At 37.1% G+C, this 24,195-nt stretch overlaps 1 protein-coding gene across 7 annotated transcripts in view; it reads left to right on the top strand.

Annotated features, from left to right (window-relative positions):
• The window catches only part of PEAK1 (pseudopodium enriched atypical kinase 1), a 310,952-nt gene that overhangs the window by 59,478 nt on the left and 227,279 nt on the right, over positions 1-24,195 (top strand). For 3 of the 7 annotated variants that reach the window (XR_009699356.1, XM_061180024.1, XM_061180022.1), the window contains exon 3: positions 11,943-12,063. The exons of 2 other annotated variants lie outside the window; for them this stretch is intronic. The gene's annotated coding sequence lies outside the window, so the exon portion shown is untranslated. Of the gene's footprint in view, positions 1-8,536; positions 8,630-11,942; positions 12,064-18,049; positions 18,183-24,195 lie in introns of all 7 variants that reach the window. 2 more of the 7 variants (XM_061180023.1, XM_061180027.1) reach the window with 2 other exon arrangements.

The following is a 24,195-nucleotide window of genomic DNA, read 5'->3' as shown; positions in this document are numbered from 1 at the left end:
TCATTTATGGTCGGGTTGGAAAAGTCACACGTCGATTTCTTGGTCAGGAGCTGGACTCTGAAATATGCATGTACCATATTTTGCTTATCTGTTCATCAGTTGGTGGACATTTAGGTTGTTTCTACATTTGGGTTATTATGAATATTTTGCTATGAACATTTGTGTATAAGTTTTTGTGTGTACATGTTTTCATTTCTCTTGGGTACATACCTAAGAGTGGAATTGCTGGGTCATTTGGTAAATCCATGTTTAACATTTTGAGGAGCTGCCAAACAGGTTTCCAAAGTGACGTAATCATTTTTCATTCCCACCAGTGATGTATGAGGATTTGTTTCTCCATATCGTCACCAACATTTGTTATTATCCTCTTCCTTTTTTTCTTTTTTTAAATTACAGCCATTCTAATGGATGTAAAGTGGTATCTCATTGTGCTTTTTGATTTGTATTTCCCTAGTGGCTAATGATGTTGAATACCTTTTCATGCGCTTAATGGCCATTTGTATATCTTTCTTTGAGAAATGTCTATTCAAATCCTTTGCCCATTTAAAAATTAGGTTATCCTTTTATTGTAAGAGTTCTTTATATATTCTGGATACAAGTCACTTATGAAATATATGATTTGCAAATATTTTCTCCCATTCTGTGAGTTGTCTTTTCACTTTCTCAATATTGTTCTTTAAAGCACAAAAGTTTTTAATTTTATCTATGTTTCTTTTGTTGCTTATGATTTTGGTGTTTTATCTAAGAAACCATTGCCTAATCCAATGTGATGGAGATTTATTCATATTTTCTTCTAAATGTAAGTTTTATTGTTTTAGCTCTTAAATTTAGGTCTATGATTCATTTTGAGTTAATTTTTATGTATGGTGTGAAGTAGAGGCTCAGCTTCATTCTTTTGCATTCAGATATCTAGTTGTCCTAGGCCATTGGATTATCTTGGCACCCTTAAAGAATATCAGTTGACCATAAATGTAAGGATTTATTTCTGGACTTTTAATTCGATTCCATTGATTTATACATCTTTCCTTGTGCTAGTATCACATTGTCTGATTACTGTAGTTTTGTAGGAAGTTTTGAAATCACGAAGTGTGAATTCTCCAACTTTGTTCTTATTCAAGGTTGTTTTGACTCTTCTGGTGCTTGCATTTTCTTTCTTTTTTTAAAAAAATATTTATTTATTTATTTTATGGCTACGTCAGGTCTTAGTTGCGGCACTCGGGCTCTTCATTGCAGTGCACACGTGGGCTTCTGTCTAGTTGTGGCGCACAGTCTCCAGAGCGCGTGGGCTCTGTAGTTGCGGCATGCAGGCTTAGTTGCCCCATGGCATGTGGGATCTTAGTTCCCGGACCAGGGATTGAACGGGTGTCCCTGCATTGCAAGATGGATACTTAACCACTGGACCACCAGGGAAGTCCCCCCTTGCATTTTCATATGAATTTTAGGATCAGCTTGTCAATTTCTACAAAAAAAGATCCATCTGGGATTTTGATAGAGACTGTGTTGATCTGTATTATGAAACTGTAAATAAGTTTGGAAACTTTACAATAGTAAGCCTTCCAATCCATGAACATTGGAGGTCTCTTCATTTATTTAGGTGTTCTTTAATTTCTTTCAATGATGTTTTGTAATTTTCAACGTATATCTTGTGCTTTTTTTGTCAAATTTATTCTTAAGTTCTTTATTCTTTTTCATAGTATTGTGAATGAAATAGTTTCTTTACTTTTGTTTTTGGATTGTTCATTGCTGGAGTATAGAAATGTAATTGGTTTTTAAATCGTGCACCCTGGCTGAACTATTAGTTCAACTATTAGTTCTAGTAGTTATTACTTAGAATTTTTTTATATTTAATATCTTGTCATCTGCAAATAGTGATAGTTTTATTTCTTCCTTTCCAATCTGGATGCCTTTTATGTCTTTTTATTACCTAATTGCCCTGACTAAAACCTTCAGCACAGTGTTAAATAGAAGTGGTGAGAGCAGTCATCCTCATCTTGTTCCTGATCTTAGGGGGAAAGAATTCAGTCTTTTAGCATTAAGTATGATGTTACCTGTGGGTTTTTCCTAACTGCCCTTTATCAGGTTGAGGAAGGTCCCTTTTATTCCTAGTTTGTTCAGTGTTTTTGTCATGAAAGAGTTAACATTTATTGAGACCTTTCAATATATGCCAGACCCTATGCTAAGACCCTATTTAATTTAATTTTCATAGTAGTCCTTTGAAATAGAGATTGTTATTTTATGTCATTGAGCTGGTGAATAGTAGAATCAGATTTCAAAACTTGTATGCTGAACGATTATCAATTAAATTCCCTGTACACACCATGCTGATTTATATGTGTGCCTTTGTACATTCTAGTTGCTGCCTCCTAGAATGCATGCTCCCTCTCTTTCTCCATCATGAAGCTACCGCAGCACTTTGTACCTATAACTATCATAGTACTATTTCACTGTGTTGTGATTGTTTGCATATATTTCTCTCATTTTAGAATCTGTGCTCCTTGAAGTCAGGGACTTTGTCGTATACATCTTTGAATCTCCAGTGCATATCGTAGAGATAGAAGAGAGATGTGTCACAGAAGCCAGGGGATTAGAGGGTTTCAAGAAGAGTGTCAGGAACTTCCCTGGTGGCGCAGTGGTTAAGAATCCGCCTGCCACTGCAGGGGACACGGGCTCGAGCCCTCCGGGAGGATCCCACATGCCGCAGAGCAACTAAGCCTCTGCGCCACAACTACTGAGCCTGCGCTCTAGAGCCCTCAAGCCACAGCTACTGAAGACCGTGCACCTAGAGCCCGTGCTCTGCAACAAGAGAAGCCACTGCAATGAGAAGGCCGCACACCACAACGAAGAGTAGCTCCCGCTTGCCGCAACTAGAGAAAGCCCGCGCGCAGCAACAAAGACCCAACGCAGCCAAAAATAAATAAATAAAAATTTATTTAAGAAAAAAAAAAAGAAGAGTGGCAGAAGTCAGCAGTGTCAGATACTGCAGAGAGATAGTAAAATAAGGTTCACAAAATGACTATTGGTTTAGTCTCTTAGTGATTTTAGCAAGAGTAGCAAGAGTGGTTTTTGTTTTTGTTTTTGTTTTTTTAGTGGTGGGGACAGAAACAAGATTCTGGTAGGTTGAGCAGTGAATGGGAAATGAAGAAGAAGAGACTGTCAGGGAGTAAGGACTACTGTTGTGAGAAGTTTAACTGTGAAGGGGAAGAATGAGTTTAGGGTGCTACATAGAGGAGAGCATAAGATATTTTTTAATATAGGAGAGACTTTTGAGCATGTGTATGTACAGAGCTGGTGGGAGAAGGGACCAGTTACGAGCAAGCTTGTGGAAGTGGAGAGAGGAATGACACAGAGAACAGGCTCCCCTGCAGAGGTGAAAGATTGCATCTGGAATACGAATTTGCCTGAAGTGGCCTGTTTCTTCTGAGGGAAGGATATGCCCATGGATGTAGCCAGAGATAAATTTATGGGAATGAATTAGGAAATATAGGCAGTTCCCCTTTTCTCTGAAGTGGAAAACAAGGTCCTTGGCTTGGTGATGTTGTGGTTGGCGATGTTCTGGAGGGAGGCAACAGGGGTGAGATATGGAGTTTGAAGGGAGTGGTGAAGGTTTGGCATATCTGCTGTGAGGCATGGGAGAGGTTGCTTGCCAGAAACATGAAAGTCTGAGAGCCTCTTTCTCCCCTCCCTCCATGTAAGTTGAAAAAACAGGTATGTGGTCAGAAATTCCGATGGTACCAAAGGATTTACAGTGAAAAGTAAGTCTTCCTTTCACCTTAGATCCCCTGTCCTTATTTTCAGAAGAAAGTTCCATTAGCAGTTTATTAGCTTTCAAATTATTTTTGCAAATATAAATATAAATTAAAAAATATCTATATGGAATTTATTTTAATCCATGAGAATGTACTGTTCTACTTCTTCCTTTTTCAACTTCCTTTCATAACTTGGAGATCTTTCTGTATATTTAGATCTACTTTATTCATGTTTGCAGCTGCAGGATATTTTGTGTATGAATATAGTATAGATGATGTAACCAGCATTTAGATAAGTTCCAATCTTTACTCTCATAAAAGCCATGTTGAATGAATAAATTCTACCTTTTAAAATAAAAATTCATTATAGTACCTTAATTCTGTGCCTTAATTTTGGATTTGTTCTGTACACACACACCTTGACAAACTGATAATATATACATACTAAAACTGAGTTGTCTTTAAAACATAAAGACATAGTCAATATTTGAAACTGATACCCCTAGTTATCATGCTCAATTTATTTCTGGGTTTGAGTGATAAAAAATTCTGACTTCAGGTGTTTGCTATTTTTAATGCTGATGCAAGAAACATTCCTATACATGACTCTTATAGTTCATGTGCAAGAGATTCTCCTGGGTACGTAACTATGAATGGAATTGCTGGGTCATATGGTATCAGTAGTAAATATTAAACTTAAAAAGATACTCTGAAGTTTATTTCCAGAGTGATTGCCCCATTTTATCCTTCTACCATCAGTGTATAAGAGATCCTGTTGTTTTACAGTCTCTCCACTACTTGGTGTTTTCAGACTTTAAAATTTTGCTAGTTGAATGATCTAAAATAGTATCTAGTTGTGATCTTTAAAAAAACTTTAAAAGCGAGGTATAATTTTCAACTTTACAATAAAACGCACAGATCTTAAATATACAGTTCAGTGAGTTTTGACATGTGCATATACCTATATAACCCAATCCCCTATAAAAATTTAGAACATTTTTATTACCCCTTCAGTTTCCTTAGGCTCCTTCTTTGACATTCTTTTCCCTCACCAGAGCAAACCATTATTCTGATTTCTATCAATTTTTTTAAAAAAAATCATCTTTTCTCACCATCACAAACTTCTTTCCTCCCATTCTTGCTCTCTTTTTTAATGCCTTTTAAAAAATGTGTGGTCAAATATACGTAACAAAAAATTTATCATTTTAACCATATTTAAGTGTACAGTTCAGTGGTATTAAATGCTTTCACATTGTGCAGCGATCACCACCATCTATCCCCATAACTCCTTTCATCTTGTGAAACAAACCCCCATTTTCCCCTCCCCCCAGTCCCAGGCAACCACAATAATGCTTTCGGTCTTTATGACTTTGACTACTCTAAGTACCTCATGTAAGTGGAATCATACAGTATTTGTCTTTTAGTGACTGGCTTATTTCACTTAGCATAATGTCCTCAAGGTTCATCTGTGTTGTAGTATATTTTCCCTTTCTTTATAAAGCTGAATAATATTCCATTATATGTATATACCATATTTTGCTTATCTGTTCATCTGTTGATGGATACTTGGGTTGCTTCTATGTTTTAACTATTATGAAAAATGCTCCTGTGAACTTGGGTGTACCAATATATCTTCATGATCCTGCTTTCAGTTGTTTTGGGTTTATACCCAGAAGTGGATTTGCTGGATCATTTGGTAATTCTGTTTTCATTTTTGAAGAATCACTATATTGCTTTCCACAGCTGAAGTACCATTTAAAATTCCCCTGAACAGTGCACAAGGGTTCCAGTTTCTCCACATTTTGCCAAAACTTGTTTACTGTTTTTTTCATAGTAGCCATGCTAGTGGGTGTGAGATGTAGTTTTGATTTGCATTTCCCTAGTGATTAGTGATGTTGAGCATCTTTTCCTGTGCTTATTGGCCATTCATATATCTTCTTGGGGAAATGTCTATTCAAGTCCTTTGCCCATTTTTGAATAGGGTTATTTTTGTTGTTGTTGTTGAGTTTTAGGAGTTCTCTATATATTTTCGATATTAATCCCTTATCATATATATGATTTGCAAATATTTTCTCCCATTCTGTGGCTTGCCTTTTTACTCTATGAATAGTGTCTTTGGATGCACAAAACAAAAATTTTCATGAAGTTCAATTTGTCTGTTTTGTCTTTTGTTACCTATGCCTTTGGTGTTATATCCAAGAAATCATTGCCAAATCCAATGCTCTGAAACTTTTGCCGTATGTTTTCTTCTAAGAGAAAGGTCTTACATTTAGGTATTTGTTTTAGGTCTTACATTTAAGTATTTGATCCATTTTGAGTTAACTTTTGTATATCGTGCTGGTGAGGGTTCAATTTCATTCTTTTGCATGTGGATAACCAGTTTTCCCAGTACCATTCGTTGAAAAGACTTTCTTTTCCTCATCGAATTGCTTTGATGACTTTGTCAAAAATCAGTTGACAGGGACTTCCCTGGTGGCACAGTGGTTAAGAATCCGCCTGCCAATGCAGGGGACGTGGGTTCGAGCCCTAGTCCGGGAAGATCCCACGTGCTGCGGAGCAACTAAGCCTGTGCGCCACAACTACTGAGCCTGCGCTCTAGAGCCCGCAAGCCACAACTACTGAGCCAGTGTGCCACAACTACTGAAGCCCGCGTGCCTAGAACCCATGCTCCGCAGCAAGATAAGCCACCGCAGTGAGAAGACCGCGCACCGCAACAAAGAGTGGCTCCCGCTCACCGCAACTAGAGAAAGCCTGCGCGCAGCAACAAAGATCCAATGCAGCCAAAAAAAAAAAATCAGTTGACTGTGTATGTGTGTGTCTGAGTTCTGTCTTCTGTTCCATTGATGTATTTTTCTTCTTTTTGCTGATACCTTACTATCTAGATTACAGTAGCTTTATAAGTTTGGAAGTCAGGTAGTGTAAGTTCTCTAATTTTGTTTTTCTTAAAGATTTGTTTTGGCTCTTCTAGGCTCCTTGTATTTTCATTTAAATATTAAAATCCACTTTTCCACTTAGGTTTTAGGATCAGCTTTTCATTTTCTGAAAAAACGTTTGTAGATTTTGCTTCACACTGTACTTACTCCACAGGTCAATTTGGAGTGAGTAGACATCTTAACACTTTATAAACATGATATCTCACTCCACTTATTTAGATCATCTTTAATTTCTCAAGAGCTATGTATTTTTTTTAGTTTTCAGTGTACAAGTCTTCTACTTTGATTTTTTTATGCTATTGTAATGGCATTTTAAAAGTGTTTCATTTCCAGTTGTTCATTACTAGTATATCATTTAATTTTGTATATTGGCCTTTGTAAGTTTTAGTAGCCTTTTTTTCTTAAGATTTTCTAGGCTTTACTATGTAACTATGATATGTATGTAAGTAAAGACAGTTTTACTTCTTCCTATCATCTTTTTTTTTTTTTTAATTCTTTCTATCATCCTATCATTTTTCCCTTGCCTTATTTACTAACTAGAACCTTCAGTACAATTTTGAATGCAAGTGGTGAGAGCAGACATCCTTGGATTGTTCCTGATTTTGGGGAGAAAGTTTTCAGTCTTTCACCGTGAAGATGTTATCCTTGGGTAGAGTAACCCTTTCTATTCCTCGTTTGCTGAAAGGTTTTTTTTTGTTTTTGTTTTTTAAATCATAGTGGGTGATGTTGAATCTTAATTGTGGTCATAAAGGATTTTTAAAAGGAGGTATAATTGTGACTCTCATACAGATATAAAATGAGCACTTGTCAAGTATTTTATTTAACTCACTATTGAGGAAACTGATAAGACGTTAAAATCAGTTCAAAGGGAAATTTGAAGAGCTACTCATTTATGTGTAGTAAAGGAATGCTAAAATAAAATTTTCAAATAAATGCAAAAATTGGTATATCTCCTGTGCAATTACCAATTGTAATCCACTGGACACAAGTAATTTGCTCTGTTGTATGCAAGAATAATTCACATTATCATCAATTTTCTACATTTCATCAAATTGAAAAATTGCTCAAAGGCAATGAAAGGTGGAGGTAATGTATGTGTGAACTTGAGAGAAGATTGACTAGTTTTTGTTTGTTTGTTTCTTTGTTTTTTGGTCCATTACAAAGCTTTCCATGGTTTTTCATGACACAGGGTCTTGCTTTGAAAATCTGTGATCCCCATTGATGAACAGTTTTTCGTACATGTGTTGGTTATATGCTGCATTCTGCTGTGAAATGCCTCTTCATCGTCTCTTGCCCATTTTTCTGACCGTGTTCTGATTGTGTGTGTATGTGTGTGTTACTCCTTTATATGTTATTTGATAATAGTGCATTACAAGTTGTGTGTATTGTGAACACTTTTTGCTAGTTTATAACTTGTAGCTTTACTTTCTTGAAGGTATTTTTTGATGAACAATGGTTCTTAGTATAGTCAAATTTCTCTTATTTAAGAAAATTTTCCTTACCCTGTGGTCAAAAGATAGTCATCTTTTCCACTAAGTTTTTTAAAGTTGTTTTTGATGTTTAAGTCTTTGATCCATCTGGTGTTGATTTTTCATATGGTACGATGTTAGGATCAAATTTCACCTTTTTAAAAAAAAATAGATGTTATGGACTGACTGTATGTCATTCCCCCTACCCCAAATTCGTATGTTGAAGCTCTCACGTTCAATGTGTGGTATTTGGAGGTGGGGCCTTTGGGAGATAATTAGGGTTAGATGAGGTCATGAAGGTGGGGCCCTGGTTCAATGAGATTAGTGCTTTTATAAGACTAGATACCAGAGAGCTTGCTGTTCCTTTCTGTCTTCTATGTGGACACAGCCAGAAGGTGGCCATCTGCAAGCCAGAAAGAGAGCTCTCACCAGAACCTGACCGTGCTGGCACCCTAATTGCAGACCTCCAGCCTCCAGAACTGTGAGGAAGTATTTCTGTTGTTTAAGCTATCTTGTCTATGGTATTTTGTAATGGTAGCTCAAACAGACTAAAACATCCTGTTTTACATTTACTCTTTGGTACTTGATATTATACTCTGTCAGATAGTGCTTCTGTGGGGAGGATCAGGTTTATGTCCCAGTGATATCAGGGTAGGAGTTAGAGAGCCCCAGCCCTCAGAGAGCTTGAGTCAGTCAGTCACTCCTAACCCCATACAATATGGGGTTTCTCTTGAGGAAGAGGTTTGTGTAGGAGCAGAGGGTGATGTGAAGAAGCAGCCAGGGGAGGTTAGTGTGTATCCAGCTGTTTTTCTCAGCTCCTATTTTCCTGAGGACCAGAGACCAGAGGTTGTCCCATATATGGGACCACGTCGTGTGCACATAGTTGCTGGGGCACAAGAAAAGCAAAACCAGAACTTCAGTAGTTCTTTTTCTGTTTTGTTATCCCATGGCTTTGGTGGGCTGCCTCTTGCCTCAAAGCCACCATTCCACACATACCAGTTCAAAATGGGTCCTTGTCACCGCAGGTGTTTCTCATAGGTCTCTCCATTTTTCCTGTGTAACTTCCCCAAGGGCTGATCTTCTGCAAGGGCATCAGCAGTTTTGCTAACTAAGCATCTCTGTAGGAGTTGGAGCCAGTGTATAATTTTTCCTGGTCTTCTTAGACTTCCTTTGTATAATTACAGGTGACTTTAATCTGACCGAGCAAGTGAGTAAGTTGAAGATTCCTCAGTCACCTGCAAGCCTTCTTGCCATGTCTGAAGCCCCCTATAGAGGTTGTGTAGAGGTGTAGGCTGGCTGTAACAAAGAGTCCTACAGAATCTTTTTGACCATCCAGTGGTGTTTCACTGAATTTTCACCCAGCCAGTGTTGGCTTTTTGGATAGGTGGAGCCAAAAAGCCAGGCTTTAGGTGGTGTGAGTTGCTCAATTCTAAGAGGGTCTCTGACTTAACGTGGCTATCCTTCTGCTTAGTCATATTACTTTAAATTCTAACTCTGGATAGTCATTCTTACCCAAAATGGCCCATGAATTTTAAAGTAGTTTATTGCATCTTTCATGTAATTTGTATTCTGCTTATAATGAGTATATTAATATTAAAATGTTTTAAGTTAATTACATCAAAGAGACTTGCTGCTCCAGGAGAATGTACTATATTTATCCTATTGTTTTTCTTACTGTCTGCTCTACCTCTCTGCCCTCCTCGAATAGTCAGTCCACCACATCATGCTATCTTCCATTATAAATCCCTCTGTTGTACTTATTTTCCTTCTTTCTGTGTGCTTCCAGGGGAGAGGCAAGGACCTGTTTCTCATTTGTTTTTGTATTCCTAGCCCTGGCATAGGTCCTGCCAGATTTGCCACAGAGTAGGTGCTCTATAATTGTTGAAGCAGTAAATACATAGCAAAGTACTTAGGATTCATAACAGGAGTTGCATCCTAGGGGGAAAAGTATGTACTCATAATCATGTTGGGTCCTTATTTTGGCGTAATTAGAATAAATGGTATGTGGGGGCAGTTTGTAGGGGAGGGCTGGATCGAAAAGTACTTACTTGTAAGCTATGTCAAAAGGTTTTGATAGGGATCTCTGAAGGGTCTTAAGCAGGAGATTAACATGATTAATATTTTGTTTTAAGAAGGTGATTTTGAGAATAGTATGAAATATATATTGGAACGGAGAGACTGCTTGGAAGGTAGTCCAGACAGGATGTAACTGAAGAGGGGGTAGACTCCAGAGAGGTTTAGCAGGTAGAATCTATAGAACTTGATGACTGATATTATTAACTGTTGGTTGGGGGAGGATGGGGGCAGGGAGAAGGAGCAGAAGAAATCAGGGATGACTCCTACATTGTGCAATTAAATGGATGGTAGCGCTATTTATTCCCAATGCATGTTTATGTATAGAAAGAACTTGTGGAGTAGGGATGGATAGGGTTTTGAAATAATTTAGTTTGAGGTTTCTCTGAGATATTCAAGTGGAGGTGTGCAGATCTGTCTACAATTCTTGGAGAGAGGTGGGGGCTTGAGAGAGAGATTTGTGGGTTAATAGATTTTCAGGAGTGGTTGAAGAAGAAATTGCTCAGGATTTGAGTACAAAAGCCTTGGGCACATCTAGTTTTAGTGGACAAGTACAGAAAAAGGCACTGGGAAGGAGATCAAGGAGAAACCAGGTGTTAATAAAGGATTTTTCAGTAACACCGGTGGCTTCCTCTCTTCCTGGAGACCAGATTTTCCTTTCAGCACCCTCTATTTGATCTTTGTCTTCAGACCTTTTCTTACTTTGAGCATTCTCTGCTTGGAGAGATTGTAGATGAAAATAGTTTTACTTTTGAACCCAGCAATTGCTGGTTCCTTTATATTTCCTTAAATTTTGCTTGAAAACAGAATACTTTCTTTAACTCATCTCTCTATCTGTACCTTCTACAATACTATACATATAAAAGAAATCAGTTGACACTTTGGACCTTCTGCTTGGGAATTACCTTAGCTAGAAGTAACAGTTCATTATCAACATTTTCTGCTTTTTAACTTAGCACAGGCAACAGTTTTGTTAAAATTTCTGCCACTTTATAACAAGGGTCTTCTTTCCTCCAGCTTCTGAGAGCATTTTACTCACTCTCCTTTAAGGCTTCTCCAATAGCCTTCTCCAGGCTCATCAAACTTTTGCTAATGAGATTCTTAGGGCCCTTCCACCTTGTGTCTACCACCCAATCCCAAAGCCAGTATCCCATGTTTTTGTTATGTTAGTACTGTAGTTCCAGGTACCGAATTATGTTCTGGTAATCGCTGGTTAATCGCTGTTTAACAAATCACCCCAAACCTAGTCCCAGAACCTGCATGACTTTTCCTTAACCAGCATTAGAAGTCACTCAGTGTCACTTCCACCACACTCTCTTGGTTACTAGCAAGTTAAGTGCCACTCTGGATTTAAGGAGAAGGGAATTAAGCTCTACCTCTTTATGGGGAAGTGGCAAATTTACATCATAGAAGAGCATGTGGAATGGGAGATATTTTTGCAGCATATTCGGAAAATACAGTATGCCACAGATGGATAAAATAAAATACATAGGATTACAAAGGAAAGCAATTATACTAAAATATCATTACCAAACAAATTGTGATAAAGTAATATGTGCTTGTTTAACATACTACACAACAAGATATAGTGGCAGGCCAATAGTAATTTAGTAAATTTGTAAGTACAGTATATATATTAATAATTTTAGAGGTTTGGAGAAAATAAAGAAATAATTTATTTTGCCATCTAAGTTCATGGATCTTCTGAATTCTATCCACAGACCCTACTGCCCTAGGTTAAGAACTCTTGGATTAATATAATGGTGTTAGCAGAAGTCGTATTGCTGTGGACTGAAGAGGGAATTTGCGTGAGGGCAGAGACGAAAGGGAGGACACCATAGGGTGAGTTCCATATCGTAGGATTTATTTGCCTTTTAAGTTAAAGGTTTTGTTGTTTTTTTAGGTAGAGACTTAAATATGTTTATGTAATGAAGGAAAGATACTAGTGAAGAGAGAAAGTTGAATACGTTGGTAAGATAAAGGGTATTTAAAAGGTTTCTGAGAAGGCAAGAGAGAGTGTGGTCTTGAGCTTAGGTGAAAGCATTAGTCCTGGATGGAAGGAGAGGCAAAAGGAAAGGAGTTATGGATGTTTGCAGGTGCTGTTCTTTTATCAGGTCACATGCATTGAGAAAAATATAGATAAATTAATTCAACACAGGAGCAAAGGAGGCCAAGGCGGGCCTCAGAGAACATAACAGCAGAGCTCCTGGAAAATATAAGAATGTTGGGTTTAGGGTAGGCAGGAGAAGGTAGTGAAATAAAGACAGAAAAAAGTAACTGGTAATGTAAGTGATTGGATGCAGAAGACAAACTTTGCCTAGTTTACAGTTTTGTTTAGTGCCTTCTGTAGGCCAATTCTCCTTACTATGGATATGGAGACAAAGAGAGGTGGAATGAGAATAAAATGCAGTTATATATTTCGATATCTGCTTATTTAGAGTTAACTTTTTCTAAGTGTCTTGTTTAGCATATGTAATTAATACTTGTAATGCCTTTGCCACAAAATAACATGAAAGCCGAGGAGCTTCTTTTTCATGGTTATTTGAGATTGATATTGAAAAGCAGTAGGTGTGTTTGCTGCTTCCATGCTTACAGCTGGATGGGAATTGGCCTCAAAGGGTCTATGGTTTTCTTTGTCATTAGCCAACAGATGCTTGCTACAGTGTTTTGCTCACTGAGTCTTTATTTAATGCGAGGGTAATGCATCTCTGTACACTAATGAGAAGAGCTGTGCAATACAGTAGCTCATTTGTGTATAACAAATATCTGCCTTTAGCCACACATTAATCCTTCACTAAATGATTTTTCTTTTTTGTTTCACCAGCCTGTTATCAACACCTGGTTGGCTTATCTATCTTCAAATTGCTTTGACTTTCTAGGTCGTTGATCCTGACTTTAGTATGTCTGTTTTATAGGGGAAATATTTTCTGTCTGTCAGAGAATTACTTCAGAAATTCTCAAAAAATTAAAAAATTTAAAATTTCAGATCAGGACTATATATCATTAAAAAACTTAGGTTTCTAGGCACAAATATTCATTTATACATGAGTATGGTATGAAATTGCTAATTTTCAATATTGCATATAATATATGCAATATTTTAATATTGCATATATTATATATACTTATGGTATATATATACTTATATATTATAAAATATATTTTACCACAATAAAATATTTCTTAAATGTTTATTTATAATATATACAATATTACAAATATTATATATATACATACGTATATATATTTAAAATTGTGGTAAAATGTCTAAGCTTTCTCCACAGCCCCTATCTTCCCTCAGCAACTGCCCTTTGGCTACCTTTCAGGCCTAGGGTTGCACATACCTGCATGAGGACCTTTCCTGGAAATGGGCTCTGCCATTTAGGCTAGGAGTTCTGGGATTCCAGGTCGGTGGAAAGTGGTCTCTTGGGGTGAGACCAAGTAAAGTGACACTTCCTCTTGGCCCTTTTCTCTGCTCATTACATGGAGAGAGGTGTGGCCACAGGAAGGCCAGATCCTGTTGCCTTGATCTAAGGGTAGTAGTGATTTTAATAGTCTTTTAATAAATCTACTAGATTTGGTTGCCTCCAAGTTTATTCCTTCCTTTTGTTGTATAGCCAGAAGGATTTCTCTAAACCAAAATCATTATCACATCCCTGCTTGAAACTTTTTAGTGCTTCACATTTTCATTTAGATAAAGGCTAAACTCCTGACATGGCTTGTTGAAGATCCTTTGTGCCCTGTTCTGGTCATTGCTTACTTTTGCTATTATTGAGCTCTGTTGTTGCCCTGCCAAACAAGTACTCTTTTCTACCTATACAACTTTGCACAGGCTGTAGGTCTGTCCTACTCCCCTCTCCTCACGAGCAATCTCTAGTATATTTACCAAACTCCTACTAATCCTTTAACGCTCAGTGATTAGTACACATTTCTTTTATAGCACTTGTTACATTATGTAATATTTGCCTTTCTGTAAGCCATGCCCCCTGCCTCCAAAGGCAAGGGCTAATTTGATTCAGCATGCTGTTTCCTGTACTGATAGTGTGTGGTACACAATAAGTGCTTAATAAATGTGTGTTGAATGAAGACTGTAATTAGTGGAACACTTTAAATGTGAATTGCTCTAGAGAACTATGTTTGCAGTAAACTCCTGCATAACCAAGGTGATTGAGGAATGGAGTAGTACAATTATTGATTATGCTACATAACAGTCAATTTCGAATTATCAATTTTAGATAATTTTAATACAGAACAAAATGGATTAATACGGAATTTATCTGTATTAATTCGTAAGATGCTTCAGCATGATCATTCTGAATTGTGTGGCTTTTTTAGAGCTATGGCTGAGGAAGCTGTGAGGATCAAGTGTTATCTGTAGTGTTGCTTTTTCACAAGCTGGGCCTTGTTTTATCAATTGAATCTCTAACACATTTACTGAGTGTTTTGTCTACCTAAAAAGTATACTATAAAATTAACACTAGGTAAAAGGGATTCAAAATTGCATTATTATCAAATATAGTTTTAAAAATGCTCAGAAGACGGGCAAGCAACGTACCTTAAGGTGTATGCACAATCTCAATTCACCAGAAAGCTTAGTACATTCAGGCTGTGCCTTTTGGATGACAATCCTTGATGAGTCCAAGTGAAGTCTTATGAACTGAGCTAAGCAGTTACTTTGATGGTAATCTCTGGCCATAACTATTTCAAGTGCTTGATCCCCACCCCAATTATATGTTTATTCTTCTCTTATTTGTAGGAAGGTAGTGTGAGTGATTGCTGCTCATTTGTGTGTTAATGTAATGGTTCTTTTCTCTCACTCACCCAAAAATAATGTTGCCAGTTATTAGTTGCAAAACTCAGAAATTACTTCTATGCATTTGGCCCTCCATTTTCACATCTTTGAAAGTGGTTTTGAGCAGAGACCTGTTTGGAACTCAGGGAACACGCTCTTATTTGCACAAACGGTCTGAAAACCTTCATGGTAGCTGAGCTCTGACCTCCTACATTGCTGTGCCATGTTCTCTTGTTAAACCTAGAAATCTTCCTTCAAAGCTTGATCCCTTTTAAAGCAAGAATTTGGAATATGAAGCAGATGTATATATATTTTTAATGACATTCAGAAAAATATATTGTAAATGTAACTATTATTTAGATGCTGTATTTTTCAATTGGCTCATCTCTACTTGAGTCCTTTTAATCAGTTTCCCAGCCTGTCCCTTCAGCTGCATAATAATGCAGTACTTGTAGCATAATTATTTTATGAAAGTGAATCATCTTAAGTACAAGAACTGATTGACCTACGGGTTAACTACAGAATCTTACATGAAAGAAAGGGCAATTTAAAGGATTAAGTAATTTTTAAGAATGTGAATATTGGGGTCATCAATGATAGAAACAACGTACTGCTTGATTATGATAAAATATTCAGCAACTCACTAACCCAGCTGTCTTGTTTAAATAATCTATGAACAAACAGAATAAAAATAATTCTTGCTGCCGTGCACTAAACCAGTATCTACTGAGGTTTTAGTTTGGGAAATATGTCAAAAAACTTGTCTTTGATTTGAGCATTTTTATGTTAAGCTGATTGATTCTATTAAATACAGAATGGAAACATTTATGTCTTTGTAGTATGACTTTAACATAATTATTAATTGAGTACAAGAATGTGATTGCTTGCTAAGGCATAGTTTTTTGTATTAGTCAAGTTATGAGTAAGAAAGGCTTTCAGTCTCTGTCTTAAGAGAAGCAGTATTCAGTGTCCCTGGTTTTACTCGTGGTTCCATCACTAACTGGCTAGCTAACTTTGGTGCCTTGGGTTTTCTCATGAGTCAAATTAACTACCTCATAGTGAAGATCAATTGGATCTTGTATGTGAAAGTGCTCTATAAAATGTATGCCACATTTAGTAGTTAAGCAAGATTTTAGCCCCTTTTCTGCCTGCTTTTTAACTTTGGGCTGGTCACTTAACCTCTCTGAGCTTTTATTTCTTTATAGGTAAAACAGAGGAGTTTGGCCTGTAGTATATTCAACTGGAGGAGTACTATTTACATTGTATTTATTGCTTATAACCTATAATTTATGATTTTTTTCTCTCTCTTTTTTTAACATGTGCTTGCCCCTATTCCTTTAATGGATATTGTGATTACCGTGTAAGACTGGATTCCATTAATCTTCACCTATTATGTTTCATTTAATCTTCCTCTCAATCTTGTGAAAGTAGTTGGTATTATCCTCATTTTACTGATGAGGAAAACTGAGGTTCAGTTTAGTGTTAGAGGTAGGATTCTAGATGCCAGTGTTCTTTTTTTTTTAATAGCATGTGGCTTGAAGGCACATTGCCACATACCTCATCTAAAGCAAGCTTTTGATCTCCATTATTTTTCTATTCTTTTTTCTCAAAATGAATAGAGCCTTACCAAAATGCTTTTGTAGAGAAATGTGTCTATTCAATAGCAGTAAGCATTGGTTCGGGAATTTTTACATTATAGCACCATTACAAAAAATCTTGTTGGCATTATACAGCAGTGCTTATATCTGGGAATCTTTCAGTGCTGGAACATATAGTTTGTCCTTCAAATAAGATGAGTTCTATTTTAATAGATGTATTTTATTTTTAAAATATAGCATCGTCTAATGTTATAGATGCTTTTAAACTCAAAGACTTATTTTGTGCTTACCATAGAGGGAAAACAGGTGATCTAAGTACTTACTAAATTTTTTTGGTTTTTAAAATCCTAATTTGTGATTCTAGGAAAAGCATTACCCATGGCAAACTTTTCAAAAATTTCTGTTCTAGGCAGGTATTATTTTATGGTATCCATTGTTTATATTTAAATTTTAAAAAGAGATCTATCTCTGGACTATCTGAAATAAGTAGGTCTGGCAGGGATTAGGACAAGCATGTCCAGAAACATTCATTTCTGTCTAGAGTTCATTTATGAATTCTGTGTTTTAACATGCCAGCCCTAGATATTGATCTTACTTGGAATATTATTGCTCTTAGAGTGACTGAAACACTGGTTCAGCTAAGACTGTGATGCTGATCCTTTGTGATTCAGAAACCTCTGCCCTTGGGACATTCCTTAACTCATGTTTCTCTTTTTTTCTATTGACAGTTTCCTGGTGGTCATTACTAGTCCAAAAGTGAGTTCTCATGAATAGCTCATTGGTCACAGTTTTATTTTTATCTTCCCAACTGATGACTTTGAAATGGCTGTGGCATTTTGAAGGAGACCTTATCTACTGTCATTCTTAACCCTATTCATGAAACTCCAACCACATAGGCCTTCTTTTCTGTTCTGTAAAGTCATTCTAGCTTCAGGGACTTCTACTACTTGTAGCTCTGTGGGAATCGTTTTCCCCCAGACTGTTGCTTGGCTATATCCTTCTTGTCATTTTTAAGTCTCAGCTTTAAATGTTCCTTCTTCAAAGAGGTTTTCCTTGACAACTCACTATAAATTAGTGCTTCTCCAACACTATCAAACGGCCATATTTTATTTTCTTCTTAGCACCTAATGACTAACTGATAGTTATTTATTTCTTGTTTATCTCCTCTGTTGGGGACATAGACATTCTGTTTTGTTTAATGCTGTATCCCCAGCACCTAGAACAATGTCTGCCATAGTAGGCATTCCAGTTAATATTTGTTGAATGACCAAATGAATGCTTTTTCCATTGGCTATTTATAAAATTCTTTTTTTTTTAAGCTTTTTCTTTTCTTTATTTCTTTATTTTTTGGTAATCAGGAAGGTACAATGAGTGTTTTTGCAATTAATGTTTATGTACTTTTGACGTTTTTCTCTTCCTTTGCTGTTCTGTTCCCTAGTTAAAGTCTTTCAGAGGAAAGGGGAAAGCCTTCTGATTTTCAAAACTCCTGAGATATGACTATTTCGATTTATCTACTGCTTGCCAGGTGGATGTCTGAGCTGGTGCAGCCTAGTCACAAAAGCAATTAACAGGTAGGAAAATTGGCTCCTAACAGCTGCTTCAGTCCTGCTTGAGTTGGCCTCTCCCCCAAGGAACTGTCACTGTCAACCTAGCAGAATGAAATTGCCTTCCCATAAACATTTTTTTCTAGGATTATAGAACAGAAACAAATTCTTGGTTTATAAAATGAGTTAAAATGTGTCAACAGAATAAAACAGAATAATGACCTGCTGCTGCAATTTGAATTATGAGGCATGGCAGCAACGTTTATTTTCAGAAGAGTTGACATTGAAACTGTAGAACTTTTAGTTCTATTGAAATGACTTTATTATGCCAAAAGGATAGATTTAATAACTTATTTATTGGTGTTGGTGAGGAAAATGACAGTTCTATAAAATATAATTTTTGACCCTCAACGCTTTGGTTTGTGACATAGTTTTTGAGTCCTTGCTCCTTCACTTAACTCTATGGAAAGGGGCAGGTTTTGGAAAGAATGCAACTTGATTTACATTCCATTTTATTCCCCTACTGTTAATTCATTCAGTATGGATTCCACTTGATCATGATAGACCATAACCATTGTTATGTGCTGTAACCAGTGTATGCATTTAAAAAATGGATTTAGATGGGTTTTATATTAACAGTATGCCAGTTCTGGGTTTTATATTGACATATGCCTCAATGTTAGCAAACATGGCATTGGTTTCTCTTGATTCTTTTTGATAACTTTTATTTGATGTGATTTCCAATCTGAGCTAGTTGTGAAATGTGCTCCCCTTGAAAGTTGCCTTCTAGTCAGTACTCCCTTCCTTTCATCCCTTTTGTATCACTGGCCTCAGGAAGCTAAAAGAGTTTGTGTCATTAAACTCTGCTTTAATATTTCGTCAAAAAATTAAGAGAAGATTCTTGCACAGTGAGGGTATTAACTTAGTTTTTGGATGAATGAGATGTGCTTTTGTTATGCTAATATGGCAATTCATGGTGTTCCTCTAGGTAACTTCAGGATGGGGCCTGGTCACCAGAAACACCAACCACATGATTAGAGGGTTGGGACTTTGGGCCAGTCTGACTTCTGGGGAGGTGGAGAGGGTTTGGAGATTGAGTTTAATCATGTGGCCAGTGATTTAATCAATTATGCCTATGTAATGAAACCCTAATAAGAACTCTGGACACCAAAGCTCAGTGGAGTTTCTTTCTTTCTTTCTTTTTTTTTTTAATAAATGAGAGGTGATATTATGAATTCCATTTACCTCTTTTTTTTTCTTTAATTAATTAATTAATTTATTTTTGGCTGTGTTGGGTCTTCGTCTCTGTGCAAGGGCCCTCTCCAGCCGCGGCAAGCGGGGGCCACTCCTCATCGCGGTGCGCGGGCCTCTCACCATCGCGGCCTCTCTTGTTGCGGAGCACAGGCTCCAGACGCGCAGGCTCAGTAATTGTGGCTCACGGGCCTAGTTGCTCCGCGGCATGTGGGATCCTCCCAGACCAGGGCTCGAACCCGTGTGCCCTGCATTAGAAGGCAGATTCTCAACCACTGCGCCACCAGGGAAGCCCAGTGGAGTTTCTTGATTGGTGAAGATATTGATGTGTTGGGAGGATGATGCACCCTCACTCATGGGGAGAGGGCATGGAAGCCCTTCATTCAGGACCATCTCGGACCTTGCCATATGTGTATCCTTTATAATAAAACTATAATCATAAGTATAATGCTTTTCTGAGTTATGGGAGTTGTCCTAGCAAGTTATCAAACTGAAGTGATCATAGAAATCTCTGAATTTGTGACCAGTTGATTAGAAATGCAGGTGGCCTGGAGACCCCTGAAGTGTGGCTGGCATCTAAAGTACGTGCAGTCTTGTTTGGGATAATGCCCTTTGGTTTGTGGGTTCTAGAATAACTCTGAGTGGTTAGTGCTAAAATTGAACTGCAGTACACTCATTTAAGGTTGAAGCAGAATAGTGGTACATTTGCTATCATTAATGAACCAATATCGATATATTATATATACTGAAGCCCAAAGTTTGCATTAGGGTTCACTCTTTATGTTGTACACCTTCATGGGTTTTGACAAATTCATAATGTCCTGGGTCTACCATTATAGTATCATACAGAATAGTTTTACTGCCCAGTAAATCCCCTGTGTTCTACCTGTTCATCCCTCCCTCTCTTGCCCCCAGACTGCTGATACCACCACTCATCTTTTTACTGTTTCTATAGTTTTGCCTTTTTCAGACCGTCATATAGTTGAAATCATATAATATAGTCTTTTCAGACTGGCTTCTTTCACTTAGCAATATACCTTTAAGGTTCCTCTGTGTCTTTTTGTGACTTGATAACTCATTTATTTTCATTGCTGAATAATACTTCATTGTGTGCATTTACCACAGTTTATCCATTTACCAGTTGAAGGATATCTTAATTTCTTCCAGGTTTTTGCAATTATGAATAAAGCTGCTATAAATGTTCATGTGCAGATTTTTTTGTGGACATTGGTTCTCAAATCAGACTGCAATTGCTAGATCATATAGTAAGACTCAGTTTAGCTTTGTAAGAAATTGCCAAACTGTTTTCCAAAGTGATTGTACCATTTTGCATACTTACCAGCAATGAATGAGAGTTCCTGTTGCTCCACATCCTTGTCAGCATTTGGTGTTGTCAGTGTTTTGAATTTTAGCCATTCTAATAGGTGTATGGTGTAGTATCTCGTCGTTTTAATTTGCAATTCCCTAATGGCCTATGATGTTGAGCATCTTTTCATGTGTTTATTTTTTTATGTGTATATCTTTTTTGGTTAGGTGTCTTTAGGCCTTTTGTCTACTTTTAATTTATTTATTTATATTTTGTTGCGCCATGTGGCATGCAGGATCTTAGTTCCCTGACCAGGGATTAAACCCTTGCCCCCTGCATTGGTAGCACAGAGTCTTAACCACTGGACCGCCAGGGAAGTCCCATCTACTTTTTTTTTTTTTTTGGCTTTGTTGGGTTCTCGTTGCTGCCCGCAGGCTTTCTCTAGTTGTGGCAAGCAGGAGCTGCTCTTCACTGCGGTGTGCAGACTTCTCATTGAGGTATCTTCTCTTGTTGCGGAGTGCGGGCTCTAGGTGTGCGGGCTTCAGTAGTTGCAGCACATGGGCTTCAGTAGTTGTGGTGCGCGGGCTCAGTAGTTGCAGCTCACGGGCTCTAGAGTGCAGGCTCAGTAGTTGTGGCACATGGGCTCAGTTGCTCCATGGCATGTGGGATCTTCCAGGGCTCGAACCCATGTCCTCTGCATTGGCAGGCAGATTCTTATCCATTGCACCACCAGGGAAGTCCCCCATCTACTTTGAATCATGTTTTTGTTTTCTTATTGTTGAGTTTGAGTTCTTTGTATATGTTGGGTAACACTCCTTTATCAGATTTACTTTTGCTAATATTTCTCCCAGTGCGTGACTTGTCTTTTCATTAATGATGTCTTTCACAGAACAGAAGTTTTTAATTTTAATGAAGTCCAACTTACAGGTTTCTTTATTACTTGGATCATGCTTTTGGTGTTGTATCTAAAAAGTCATCATTAGGGACTTCCCTGGTGGTCCAGTGGTTAGGACTTCGCCTTCTAGTGCAGGGGATGCAAGTTTAATCCCTGGTCAGGGAGATAAGATCCCACAAGATCTCACATGCCTCACGGTCAAAAAACCAAAACATAAAGCAAAAGCAATATTGTAACAAATTGAATGAAGACTTTAAAAATGGTCCACATCAAAAAATTAAAAAAAAAAAAAAAGTCATCATCAAGCCCAAGGTCACCTAGATTTTTTTCCTGTTATTTTCCAGAATTTTTAGTTTTGTATTTTACATTTAGGTTTGTGATCTATTTTGAGTTAATTTTGTGTGTTTTGTTTTCATTTTTTAAAAATTATAAGGTATTTGAAACATGCAGATCCATATTAAGACTAACATATTGACCAATATATAAAGTGCCTGCCAAAAAAATATTACCAGTTTACCTTATAAATATACAGATTATAAAATCAAGGTAGTTGAGACCGCTGTGCATCCCTCCCAGTCTCATCCCTCTCCCTGTCTCAGAAGTAATCAGTTTTATGAATTTGGTGTTTTTCAAATCTATGCATGTTTTTATAGTTTACTAAATATTTGTGTATCATATTATATGGTGTTTTTACAAGTTTCAAAATTTCACATTAACAACATTATGGCGATTTCCCTGGTGGCGCAGTGAATAAGACTCCACGCTTCCAACGCAGTGGGCCTGGGTTCAATCCCTGGTGAAAGAACTAGATCCCACATGCATGCCGCAACTAGGAGTTCGCATGCCACAACTAAGGAGCCTGCCTGCCGCAACTAAGGAGCCCGCCTGCCGCAACTAAGACCTGGTGCAACCAAATAAATAAATAAATATTAAAAAACCCCCAACATTGTGTATGTTACACCTATTTCAGCAATTTGTTTATTTCAAAACTCTGCATTGTTTTTGCGATTTAGGGGATTTTTTTTTTTTTTTTTTTTTTTTTTACCGTAGGAAAGAATGTTTCTTTAATTAGTGAGCAATTTAATGTTAAAGAATTAATTTATCAACAGTTGTATTTTATCTTGGTTTCCTATATTAGTATAGACAGACTAGTTCTGACCTGTGGATTACATTTTTCAACCCTCAAACATTGTATTTAAACTTTATTATAGGATGTGTTTTTTAGAGGTGTACTGAAGTGATTCTAAAAAGCTATTTTTTGTTTTAGGAATTTTGTGTGTGTGTGTGTGTGTGTGTGTGTGTGTGTGTGTGTGAGGTTTTTAGAATGCAAACACAAGTGACATTAGATCACTCATATGGTGTTCCACAGCTACCCTGAAGCCAGAAAGACTTAATTATTTAAAGCGTGCTTCTAGTTGGAGAGCCTACCTTTTATAGATTTCTTTCTGGGGGCTCTTTTTAAGCTGTGGGTTTTCTTTACTATAATCATCAGTTTCTGAAAGAGAGCACCATTTCTAGGATAAATCAGAAGATCCCTACAATTCAAGGTGGAGGTAAAGCTGTAGCTTCCTCTCTCAGCTTTAGGAAAGTTACTTGATTTTGCTTGGTGTAGGTAGGGTTGAACCTAACTATTTATGCTGATGTATGCAGCAAGTTTCATCCAGTCAAAGCAGAAGCTGTCAGATCTTTGTAGAATTGTCTGTGGCCTAAATTAAATCTGCATCACACAGGATTGCAGTGTTTAGAGAAGGCTACTCCCTTTGTCTGTTGTATTAATTGTGCATGTGTTGATTTGATTATTGTTGCTCATTTTACAACCTTTGGTGTATAGTTTGGGTTCAGTAGCAAAAAAAGCTTGAAATTTCTACTGTTTTGTACATTTGAAAAATAATGACCTCCCTCTTCCCCCAGATCATTTATTATAGGTTTCAGAAAGCTGTGTAATGGCACGTCCAATCCAGATTATTTTGCTAACGACATCCTGAAGAATCTATTATATTGTACAGCATCATTGGCAGATTCAGTTGTAATTTAATGAGAATAGACCAATATGCCAAGGGAAGTGATTTTTTAAGTTCTTGCTCTTCCTGCTCAGCTCTGTTGCATGAAATGCTAAAATAGTTTCTTCCTCTTTGTCCATTTCAAGGATGAAATGTGTTCCAGATTTTTTCTCCCCACCCCTTCTGTTTAAGACGGTGTTTGTATCAGTGTTATACTAATAAAGGGGTACTGAACAGTGACTTTTTTCCTACTGAATTTTCTAAAGTTCATTTTCTACATGATGCCATGGTTTTAGATGTTATTTCATTCACAGGAATTGGTCTGTGGTAAACATTTTGTAACATGATTTCTATGACAAGTGTGTAAATTAAAAATTGAGTTTGTGTAGATTCTCTGTGCCAGGTTATAGTGTATCCCCTGTTTGGGATTTTATCTTCAGGGTCTTTATATGGCAGGTGTTGTACTCAGATTAATCTCAGGATGTTATAGACCTATTAATTTCAGACAAATCATCAAATTCTCAGTTTGGTCAGTTTGGTCATATGGTTGCTTTAGATTATTGATTATAATCTTAATGATTATACTTT

This window comes from Eubalaena glacialis, chromosome 2 (genome assembly GCF_028564815.1).
Source record: "Eubalaena glacialis isolate mEubGla1 chromosome 2, mEubGla1.1.hap2.+ XY, whole genome shotgun sequence".
NCBI classification, from domain to species: Eukaryota; Metazoa; Chordata; class Mammalia; order Artiodactyla; family Balaenidae; genus Eubalaena; species Eubalaena glacialis.
Note: the sequence above shows the minus strand (reverse complement) of the source record. Positions and strands in the feature narration are given on the sequence as shown.